This window comes from Adelges cooleyi, unplaced genomic scaffold, assembly GCF_023614345.1.
Source record: "Adelges cooleyi isolate 19-005CV unplaced genomic scaffold, UGA_ACOO_1.1 ACOO_flye_CR_arks_rails_tigmint_CR_PRNA_793, whole genome shotgun sequence".
NCBI lineage: Eukaryota > Metazoa > Arthropoda > Insecta > Hemiptera > Adelgidae > Adelges > Adelges cooleyi.
Window position 1 is genome coordinate 2,641 of NW_026096506.1, and position 11,212 is coordinate 13,852.

General features: G+C 34.7%; 1 pseudogene; it reads right to left on the reverse strand.

Moving 5' to 3' along the window:
• Window positions 1-2,395: 2,395 nt before the first annotated feature.
• LOC126845462 (uncharacterized) lies at window positions 2,396-4,867 on the reverse strand (annotated as a pseudogene).
• Between the last annotated feature and the right edge of the window lie 6,345 nt (window positions 4,868-11,212).

Genomic DNA, 11,212 nt, shown 5'->3' on the forward strand with positions numbered 1-11,212 from the left:
CATTTTTTTTTTATCTATTTTCTTATAATTAATATTTTTCTTCTACGCTATACAGAGGAGTTACCGGCGTTGGTTACCGCAGACTGGGGTACCGTAGACTCCACCCAGCCTGCTCAAGACGGCCGCCCGACTAGTGATCAGCCGCCGTCGCCAACATCGGCTTAACGCCCCCCACACACCGATGTCCATTTTTTTACAACTACCAGTATTCTTATAATTATTATTATTATTCTTATATTATTATTATTATTATAAGTAATGCTTTAATCATTTTTTTTATTTTCTTTATTCACCTTTTCTTAATTGCTCTAATCATTTTTTATATTTTCTTATGGGTTGTGTGTGTGTGTGTGTGTGTGTGTGGTGTGTGTGTGTGTTGCAAGTGTACAAGTGTACGCATTTGTGTGATGTATTTTTATAATGCTATTATATCAATCAAACGGATAAAGGTAACCAACACTTTTTTTTTTGTAAAAGGTATATATACTTCATTTATTGTGATACAGGTAAACAATTTTTTTTTTTACAAACTATTGCAATGGTTTTAGATAATTAACAGGCTAGTCGTATAACAGATATTCTAAAAAATATTTTATCAATCGAATAAAAAAACAAACACACCAATACACATCCGTCCAATGGTCTGACATATTGTTTTGAATTTTTTTTTCAAATACCGTGTTCCATTTCTACATCGCCCACTGTGTTGGCCACCGCGGCCAGTTGAGTTGTTGCAGCTGCCCTGTAAACACGTTATTTTTTAGTTTAATATATATTTCCAACATTCTTAATTTTACATACTTATCAATTTGTTCAATAAGTTTGCTCACATCAGTCAAATGATCCCGTATTTCCTTTTTCTCTTTGTTTCCCTCTTTGCTTTGGTCGGCTGCGTCGCCGTCGTCGTCACCGTCGTTGTCGTCACCACTTTTCCACATCCTGTAATACAATTAATTATTTAAAATACTTTCATCGAAACATCATCAGCAGCAGCAGCAGCAGCAGCCGAAAGAGAGAGTCATTACCCTTCATAATCCTCATCGACTACGTCGTCAAACAGTCGTTGAAAGTCCCAGCTATGGATTGGCGCGTCCCTTGCTTTTGCTTCTAAGCTTTGCGGTGTCGATTCTTCCGCGGATAAAGACCGTAAGTACTCGTCCCATATAAATGCTACTATTCGTTGGTGATCGTAAATCAAAAGCTCCTTGTACAACGGATGTTTTTTTCTCGGCATTAGGTTAATCGGCCAATTTATTATTATATTGTATACACCCTGGATGGGCGCGGTCAGATATCTTATAATAACCTCGGTTTTTATAACGTTTATTAACGATTTACATTGGTCAGTTAACATTTCACTAATTACCGATTTTTCCGTCACTGCCCGACGCATTATTTCACGTTGCCGTTTAATCGACGTCAAATTATCCTTAGTCAATGATATTCGATTCCCAGCGTATTCGATCACCATATACGAGTTTGAAAAACAACGCGTTTTTTTAATAGCCAGCCCCGGTATGGGGATTACCGCTCTCTTACCGTCGTTGCCAGTATCGTCAGTCATTATTTTAATGAGATTGTCCAAAGCGCCCAACAATCCCATAAACTTATCGTGCTCCATACACAAACACGCTGTAGCACATACTATAAGTATTGCTTGTTTGTACGCACTGTTCTTTTGTGACCATTCGCATCCGATGTGAATAAATTTTCTCTCGTTCAGGTTAACCGTAAACACAGCAGCCGATATCAGCTGAGTATCAACCGTGTTGATATGCCTTCTCGGCAAAATTCGTATTTCTTTTTTCCCGTAGCCACTCATAGTACACACACGCACGCGATATCACTTCACAACTAGATAACCGTTCCACAAGAACTCTTCACGACGTACTACTGGTGGACCCATTTAAAAGACCCCTTTTATGTATCTATACGTTGCATCCAACAGCCAATGATATTACAGCTTGTGTCCCGCGCAAATGCATTTCTCTATTTTGTTGTCAGCTGCTGCTGCTGCTGATATTTATCATTATTCAACTACACTAAAATGGCGCGCTTTTTTTATTCGCTATCATACCACCGAGGATACCTTCACAGTACAATTCTTATCACTAATAACAATCTGTTATACCACATGGATACCCACATTTTTTACCGCCAAATTTTTTCTTATCACTGATAACAATCTTATACCACTTGGATACCAACATTTTTTTTACCGCCAATTTTTTTCTTATCACTGATAACAATCCGTTATACCACATGGATACCCACATTTTTACCGCCAAATTTTTTCTTATCACTGATAACAAAATTGATAACAATTTTTTTTGATAAAGGAGGATCATCCTCGAGGATCACTGATAAGAGAGGATGATCCTCACCCAACTATATACTACTCACCGTCACCTAATATAATGATTTATTTAAATTTAAAAATAGTTAATAATAGTTAAATATGCCAACCCCTTTTTAAAAATAATTAATATTTAAAATGTATATTTACCGATTAGTTTATTATATTTCAATCCATGTAAATCAACACTTAATTTAAAACCTTCAGCAATTGCACCAGCTTCCATACTGGTAGCTCCTTTTTTCCAGTTCATAAAACATTCATGTTCTGGAATTGGGATGTGTTTATTTTTTGCTCTTTGACAAATACAACAGTATCGATTTCTTATACCAATAAATAAAATTAATTTCGATTTGTAACCAATTATTGTTGCCTGTAAATAAAATTTTAATTCTTATAATTAGACGCTTCTAATGCTCATTACTATAATACAATGTTTATTAATAACTATAATACTAAGAAGTTAGAACTGCTTACCACTCCTGATAATGCATCATAGTTAGTCTTATAACTACTTTTACTCCATTGACCATCTGCCACTACCGTACACATTGGTGTTCCATCTTTATCAAAGGATCCATTTTCTATAGCTATTCGTTTTCCTTCTATTCCAGCTAATGACATTTGGTGTTCGGCTATTTTATGAATTTTTTCACTCATATCCATTTGAGTTTCCGTGAATTTCATAGAAGACATAATCGGTATATCCATAGTAGAACAATTCTCTGAAATTTGGGAGTATCCAATACCAACATATATTGTTCCACTCACAGCGGCCTCATTAATTGGTAAATATGTTTCGGGATTTGTCTTTTCAGACTCAATTTTTGTACATTTATTTCACAAATAAATGTAAATACAGAACGAAGTCCATATTGTTTTTCATCTGCTAATCGCATATCGATAAACAAACAACCATATCCTCCTTCATGAACACAACTTTTAATTTGGTCGAATATACAACCAATATCTACGATTCGTCGACCTGGACATTTGTATGCTTGATTCGATCTAAAGCCAAAGTAAATGTAATTGAACAAAGGAAGTGTACTCTTAAAATAATCGTAATTTTGTAGTGTTTCTTTTGGAAAACATTTTTATTCATGTTATATTATAATATTCAAATATTAATCTTTTTTGGTATTACCTAAAGCTATTTGCTATATTATTACAATTATTTTAAGAGTAAACTAGCGTAGGGCGTAAAAAAATCACCCTGTACATCATGTATTAAAAAATATAATTAAATTACTTACTCAGGGTCATCTGATACGGCGTGTTTTCAATAGTCAATTTCGGAATTGTGCTACTTGACTCTTCTCCAAAATTGAAATCTTCTCTGTTGGGTCTAGAAAAATAATATTTGTTTATTATTAAAAAATTAAAACAAAAAAATAAATATTTAAATATCTATTCAAGAGTAATACGCAACGGGCTCGGCTAATGGGCTATCAGCTTCATAAGAATTTCCATCACTATATGACTGGGCGTCTCTGCTACTATTTAAGCTTTGTACTTCGTCTATTTCTCTGAAAAAATTTTTTTAAACATCGAAATAACAGTAAAATTTGCGTTATATAAATTATATTAATTACAAAAAGTTAATCGTAGATTAACTTTTTTAATGTTGTAGTAAGATAAGAAATAATGTACTTACTTTTTTTTATTTTTGAATGTACTCGATAGTTTTCCTATACATTTTTTTTTCTTAGTATTTTTTTTACTCGATCGCATTGTTTCTTTTTTTTTCTCGTGACTTTTTGAATTATCCATGGCATAGGTATTTCAAAAAATTAATACTGCACTGTTAAACTTTACACACTACATGCCATATGATGAATATTTATATCTATATATACGCAAATAATTGTATGCTTACAAAATACTTCTGGTTTTAATTATTTTCCTTTACGGTATACCTAACAATAAACTTCATAAACGGTTCCGAATTATTATTTTCGTAATTTATAGTCCAAACTAGTTTATATTGTGTTTATATTTTTCTTCCTACGTTATGAATTATCCATGGCTTAGGTACTTAGTACTAGGAAAAGCATTGTACCTAACGACAATTATTCGGTTAAAAAAACATAATTTTTTATATTATAGTGGATATGAACAATTAGTGTTGACGGCCTATTTATAAAAATATATTGTCATTGTTACTCATATATCGTAATTATCAATACAATAAAAATATTTTGAATTTTCAATATTAATACTGTAATGCTCTCAATTAGAGGTCCCTATTACACGTGTATTCGGTTACACGTGAAACACGTGTAATTTTAAATATACGTGTATTTAAAAAAATTTCATTTTTTGTTATAAATTTGAGTTTGACTAACGTATTTACACAATTGTACTCGTATTGGAGTTCAAAATACTAAATGTTTTACTAAAAAAAAAAATTAATCACTTTGGCTTAAATATTTTTTTCTTAAGGGGCTATAATGTATACACCACTACTGGGGTGGCCCGCAGCCGAACTCTGTCCAGGGTTATATACATATTTGGTATCTAAATATATTTTTAAACCTAAATAAACCGGATTAATCTTAAACTTTTTTCCTAAACTAAAAATTATTTGTTATTTTAGAAGTTTGTTTAATACTTCCTTAATTAAATTAAATAAATTATAAGAAGTAAAAAATCTACAGTTTAAAGTGAAAAAGTAAACTGAATTAAAAGTAATCAACGTTTAAGAGCTTCGATTGTAAAATTATAGTAAATACTAAATTGCTAAATGGATCATTTTTATCGTTTAGATAGTAAATACAAAGCTTGTCGGCATTATGTTCAATAGCAAGTATTATAGGTATTGTACCTAATAACAATGGCTCCAATTATAGTGATGTGTAGTGTGTAGTCACATATACGATTCTTATGTTAGGTTCTGAATATGTGATAACAAATTGGTTATACCGAAATTTTATCGAATACAGTATCATAAAATATTCTTCTTTACTCGCAAAGTCTGCGCTGTAACAAAATTGCTTTTAGTGCACTGTGCTTCCAATTTAATTTTTGTTACACTTATATTTACGCATAAAAAATGCCAAAACGAGGAAGAAGTTGGGATTGGCAATACGCAAAGCGCATTGAGGATAAGGCATATTGTAATTTATGCGACCAAGACGAATGCAATGAATTTGCTAGCCCTGGAGGTACAACAGGCTCATTGGGAAGACATTTATCAAGACGGACTTAACTCAAAAAACCATCATGAATTGTAAGTATTTTTTTAAATATGCGTATTTACATAACAAAATGCACATAATATGGAAAAAAATATAGAAGATCAGCAAAGAAGTGCTATAGAGTATCTCTATGGGGCCTAGTGTATTGATATTAATGATCTGTCAAAACAACTGCAGAACTATTTGGCAGAACCACAATTAAGATTTACATTCGATCCTATAGTGGTGGAAAACTCGAATTACAAAATATCCGGTAATTGGTAATGTAAAAAAAATATTTAACTATTCCTGCTACATCAGTTAGCTCTGAACTAGAGCTTACGATTACACGGGTATTAAAATACACGGGTACCCGTGTAAGTAAGAGACCAGGATCTAGACGCGGGTATTTTTAATTACCCATATACCCGGGTATTTTAATTACCCGGATACCCGCAGTTAAAATACCCGACTTCTTGGTATTAAAACCCCAGGTATTCGAGTATTAACTAAAATTTGTTCTAATAGTTGTACTTATGTTTAGAAATAAATTTTTTCATTTAAAAAAAAAAGCCCCAGAATCAACGACCAATGGCTAAAATGTGTTAACGATATTATAATTTTAACAATAAGTTTTTAATATAATATTTATGTACATAAATATCTAGTATTTTTTAATTTAATACTAATTATACATTTTGCTGTCGAGGTTTGTATTTCTGAGGAATGTAAAATAACTATTGATAACATATTTATCGGGTCCTAGTAATACAGACATTGACATTCAAAATTAAAAACTGCCTTGTTTTCGCTTTACTATTAATCTTACTTTACACGAAAAACAATAATTTATTTTATTTCCTTTTTTTTTACTTTGGTAGTTAACAAAATTTGTTTCTTAGTATACTAGTTTATACTTTCTACTGTACAAGATTTATATTGTGTAATTTTTAAATATATTATTATACAACGAATTCGAAAAATCGTGTTTTATTTTTTTTACTATACAAGAAGAACAATTTTATGAAGCTGCAGATACAAAAAATATATTAATTAGTAAAATAAAAAAAGAACAAGAATAGTCAAAATATAAATAAATAAGCATTAACAAAATAAATAATTCTTAATTAGCCCTAAAGTGTTGTCTCAGACAAAATTTTTTAACGTTTATATACATTATAATAATACTGAAGGGGAAGAATAATTTTATAAAGCTGAAGATACAAAAAACATATTAATTAGTAAAATAAAAAAATAACAAGAATAGTCATAATATAAATAAGTACTCTAACGATCACGACGAAAATCAAGAAACCAGAACAACGCTCTCTGCCTATCGTCGTTCGTTATCAGAACATCGGGTGTGACCGTCGCCGCCGCCGCCGCCCAACACACAGTGATTATCAACTGCAGTTGCCGTCAGCCGACACCGTTATCATCGAAGTGTGATAAATATTTATACAGGTCGCTCAAACGACACTGTTATCACGTTGTCGGGTAAATAAATTGTATTATACACCGCATCGTTGAACGTGATAAAAAAATAAATAAATACGGGTCGCCGCTGTTTCGCCGATTAACCAGTTGGGTCATTCTTGTGGTCATTTTGGAGATCCGGTTCAATTCAGCCCAGAGTCAATTCAATCCAATTCGAATTCATTGCCGACTTCAATCAGAACATCAACTCAAGTTAACAAGACAACGTCATGTCATACAACTTAACAATAGTTATGTTGTTCGTTGTACTGTGAGTAATAATAATTAATGTACACATGCTTTGCTAAGAGTAGTATCGTATATTATAAAAAAAATTTATAATTTTTTTTTTCGTTTCTTTTAATTCTTTTCCGTTCTAATTACTCATTGGAGTAAATGTAAACTATATTAAGTGTTACTAGTAATAGTAATACTTCTAATTAATTGTTTATTTAAGTAAACGAAACAACTTAATATAGTTTTGACTGAGATCAAATTTAAATATATTATAATATTTAATTTTATACTGCACGTCCGCTTAATCGCTATACTAGTAGTCAGTAGTTAGCCTATACTATTATTATATTTTTTTTAAGAAAAAAAAGGGGGTTTATTTTTGGGGGTAATAATTTAAATGAGCGCGAACTCGACTCCAAGTACACCGTCAGATAATTCAAGTGACCCCGAGTATATCCCGTATTCTCGTTTAGCTCTCCATCCTCCTCTCCCTGCCAAACGGAACCTCAGGTCAAGAGGCGAATCAAGTCGCCGTAGTCGGAGCTCACCGAGGGAAAGTACCCGTATTGTAGATGGGGATATCCTAAATAAATCGATACGCTTTATAGGCAGTACCAATAATTTATTGGATTTGACCACCGAACTTTTAAACGAATCGTTTAATATTTTATATCCCGAAGTAGTAGATAGCGATAGGGACGTTTAAACGGAACATCAACCAGACCATCAAACGGAACATCACCGGAACATCAACCGGAACATCAACAGAGTATCAATCGGAACATCAAACAGAACATCAACAAGAACATCAAACAGAACATTAACAAGAACATCAAACGGAGCATCAATCGGAACACCAATTGGAACATCAATTGGAACACCAATCGGGACATCGAATTTTTGAGTCTAAATTTCATTTTTTGACGCCGGAGCAACAAAGAAGTCTACTTAAGTATAAAGAAAATTTAAGTAGAACAGCTACAGAAAATCAGGACGAGCTGTGGTGTGCCAGTAAAATAAAGTCATACGTCTCACCGAGTTCCCAGTGGTTGGACCATCAGGCATATTTAAGTATAATGGCAGAAAACAATATGGAAACGACCGGAACTTCAAACCAAGACACGATAACAGAATTAAAAAATATTATTGGTGATTTGCAGAGGCAACTCACCATGCAGGCAGAGAATCAACGAAGAACAGTTAACGAAATGATAAGCAATTACTTTTTACAAAACCCAGACAATCACAACCGATGGAACACAGAACATCAAATCAGTCTACAGGATGCGATTAGACTGTTGCCGGAGTCATTTGATGGACACGATACGGAACATCTCGATATATTTCTAGAAAAATGTGAATTTGCGGTATCTTGTGTGGTTCCAACAGCCAAACCATCGCTTTTAAAAGCCATTCTGACGAAATTAGTCGGGAAAGCCCGACAAGTCACCAAGTACAGAGAGTTTAAATCATGGACAGAGTTGCACGACACACTAAAGGCAAATCTGGAACCTCAACGAACAACACCACACTTATACCTAGAGCTATACGCAACTAAGCAGAAACCAGGTGAAGACGTGCTGGTCTACTCCATGAGAGTAGAAAAATTACAGAACTGCATTATCGAACAGGAGACCACGGGTCTCTCTGCAGAAGTAGCACAAGCAATGGAGAAGTCTATTAAGCAGCAGACTATCCGAGTGTTCATGGAAGGTTTAGGCGAACTTAAACACTTCATCAAAGCAAGAAACCCAGAAACTCTTGAAAGGCTGTCCAGATAGCACGAAAAGAGGAACGTGTACGGACATCAACCAAGGACACTAGGCAATTGTTCAAAGCCAGCTCTAGCAACCGACCAACAGAACATCATGAGTCAGGTCGCACAATTCCCACATGTTTTATTTGTGGACGGACCGGACACGTAGCTCGAAATTGTACGACATCTGACAACAATCCGAAACAATCCACCTCTACACCTAAAGGGAATCTGGCATCGAATAACCAACAGAAATCAAACGTAAACAGACCATCTCGAAACGCAGCCGAAGTCAAGCCGATCGTCTGCAACTATTGTAAAAAAATCGGCCACAAGTTAGCCGACTGTAGAAAACAAGCATACGTAAATTCCAAGAACAACACCAATGAAGTATCAGAACATCGTCAGGGAAACGGGGATCGCTCAGGTCAAGGCGGTACCCCGGCAGCCAAGATACAAGCCGCCATAGTTCGACGAGTAAACATATGCTACACGGACCTCATCGACAACTGCATCATCGTTAAATCTGAGCAGACTCTCGTTAATGAACTCAAACTCTTAGTTGACACGGGTAGTGATCTGAATCTCATAAAATTATCCGTGTTACAACCGAACGTCTTAGTCGATGAATCCGTCAAATTTCGTTTGTTAGGTATTAATGACCATTTTGTCCAGACCCTCGGGAAAACCAAATTAGATATACAAATCGGTGAGTAAGGTCATACCTACAGATTTTCATGTTGTTCAACCTCAATTTAAAATATTAAACGAAGGTATTCTTGGAAACCCGTTTCTGAAAAACAATAACTCTTTTATAAATTTTAAAGAAAACAAGCTGTCGTTGGGGGAATCAACAGAAGTAATCTTGCCTCCACGTACAGAATCTATAGGCGCCATATCGGTCTCAGAAAATCTTAATAAACAGACTCTCATTATTCACTCGCAAAATGTAATAGACAATGTATATTATGGTAATACTGTCAATCAAGTTCAAGATAATCGCATTTTAGTTTCCGTCATTAATTCTGCAGACCATCCTGTTATACTTCCAACTACTAAACTCGAAAATTTCTAGTACAAAATTGTTCAAGAAGCATCCACGCACGTAGTGCAATCAGGACAACATCCATTTCCTACAGCTAGGGCAGACCGAATACGACTCTTGAAAGAAAATCTCCGTACAGAACATCTTAATTCCGAAGAAAAACAGTCAATAGAAGAAATATGTCTTAATTATTCCGATATCTTTTATCTAGAGGGAGACTCCCTCTCGTGTACTGACGCTGTTTTCCATGAAATTAATATTCCTGCAAATGCTCAACCAATAAATCAACGTCCATATCGCTTACCACTGAAGCACAAGCAAGAAATAAATGAGCAAATGGAAAAGCTCGAAAAAGATCAAACCATCGCACCAAGTAAAAGCCCGTGGAACGCGCCTTTACTTGTTGTCTCTAAAAAACCAGACCAGAACGGTGTCGTCAAATACCGTGTCTGTGTAGATTTTAGGAAGCTTAACGACATCACCACAGGGGATGCGTACCCACTACCTAATATGTCTGACATATTAGATCAGCTGGGGAAGTCCAAATACTATACCACTCTTGATTTGGCCCAGGGTCAAATGCATCCAGAACAATGCAACCAGGTCCAAATGCATCCAGAACATCGAGAAAAAACCGCTTTCAGCACCGACAAAGGACATTTTGAGTTCCTCAGAGTTCCTTTTGGTCTGAAAGGCGCTCCCGCGTTATTCCAACGTCTCATGAATACCGTACTAACTGGTATTATCGGTTTAAGGCTTTCGCCTATTTAGATGACATTATCGTGTACGCTGCTAGCGTCACTGAACACACGAGAAAACTAACAGATGTTTTCACCAGAATCCGAAAATTTAATTTAAAACTTCAACCCTCGAAATGCGAATTCATGCGTAAAGAAATTACCTATCTGGGGCATGTCATCACAGATCAAGGTGTGAAACCAGACCCTCGTAAGACCAAATGTGTTCTCGATTTTCCAGTCCCAACTAATGCAAAGCAAGTGAAATCTTTTCTTGGGTTAACTGGCTACTATCGCCGTTTTGTACCAAATTACGGACACATAGCAAAACCTCTGACGTTTCTTTTAAAACAGGATGTACCATTTATTTGGTCCGATATATGCCAAGACTTGTTTGAGACACTTAAACGAGTACTCACCTCAGAA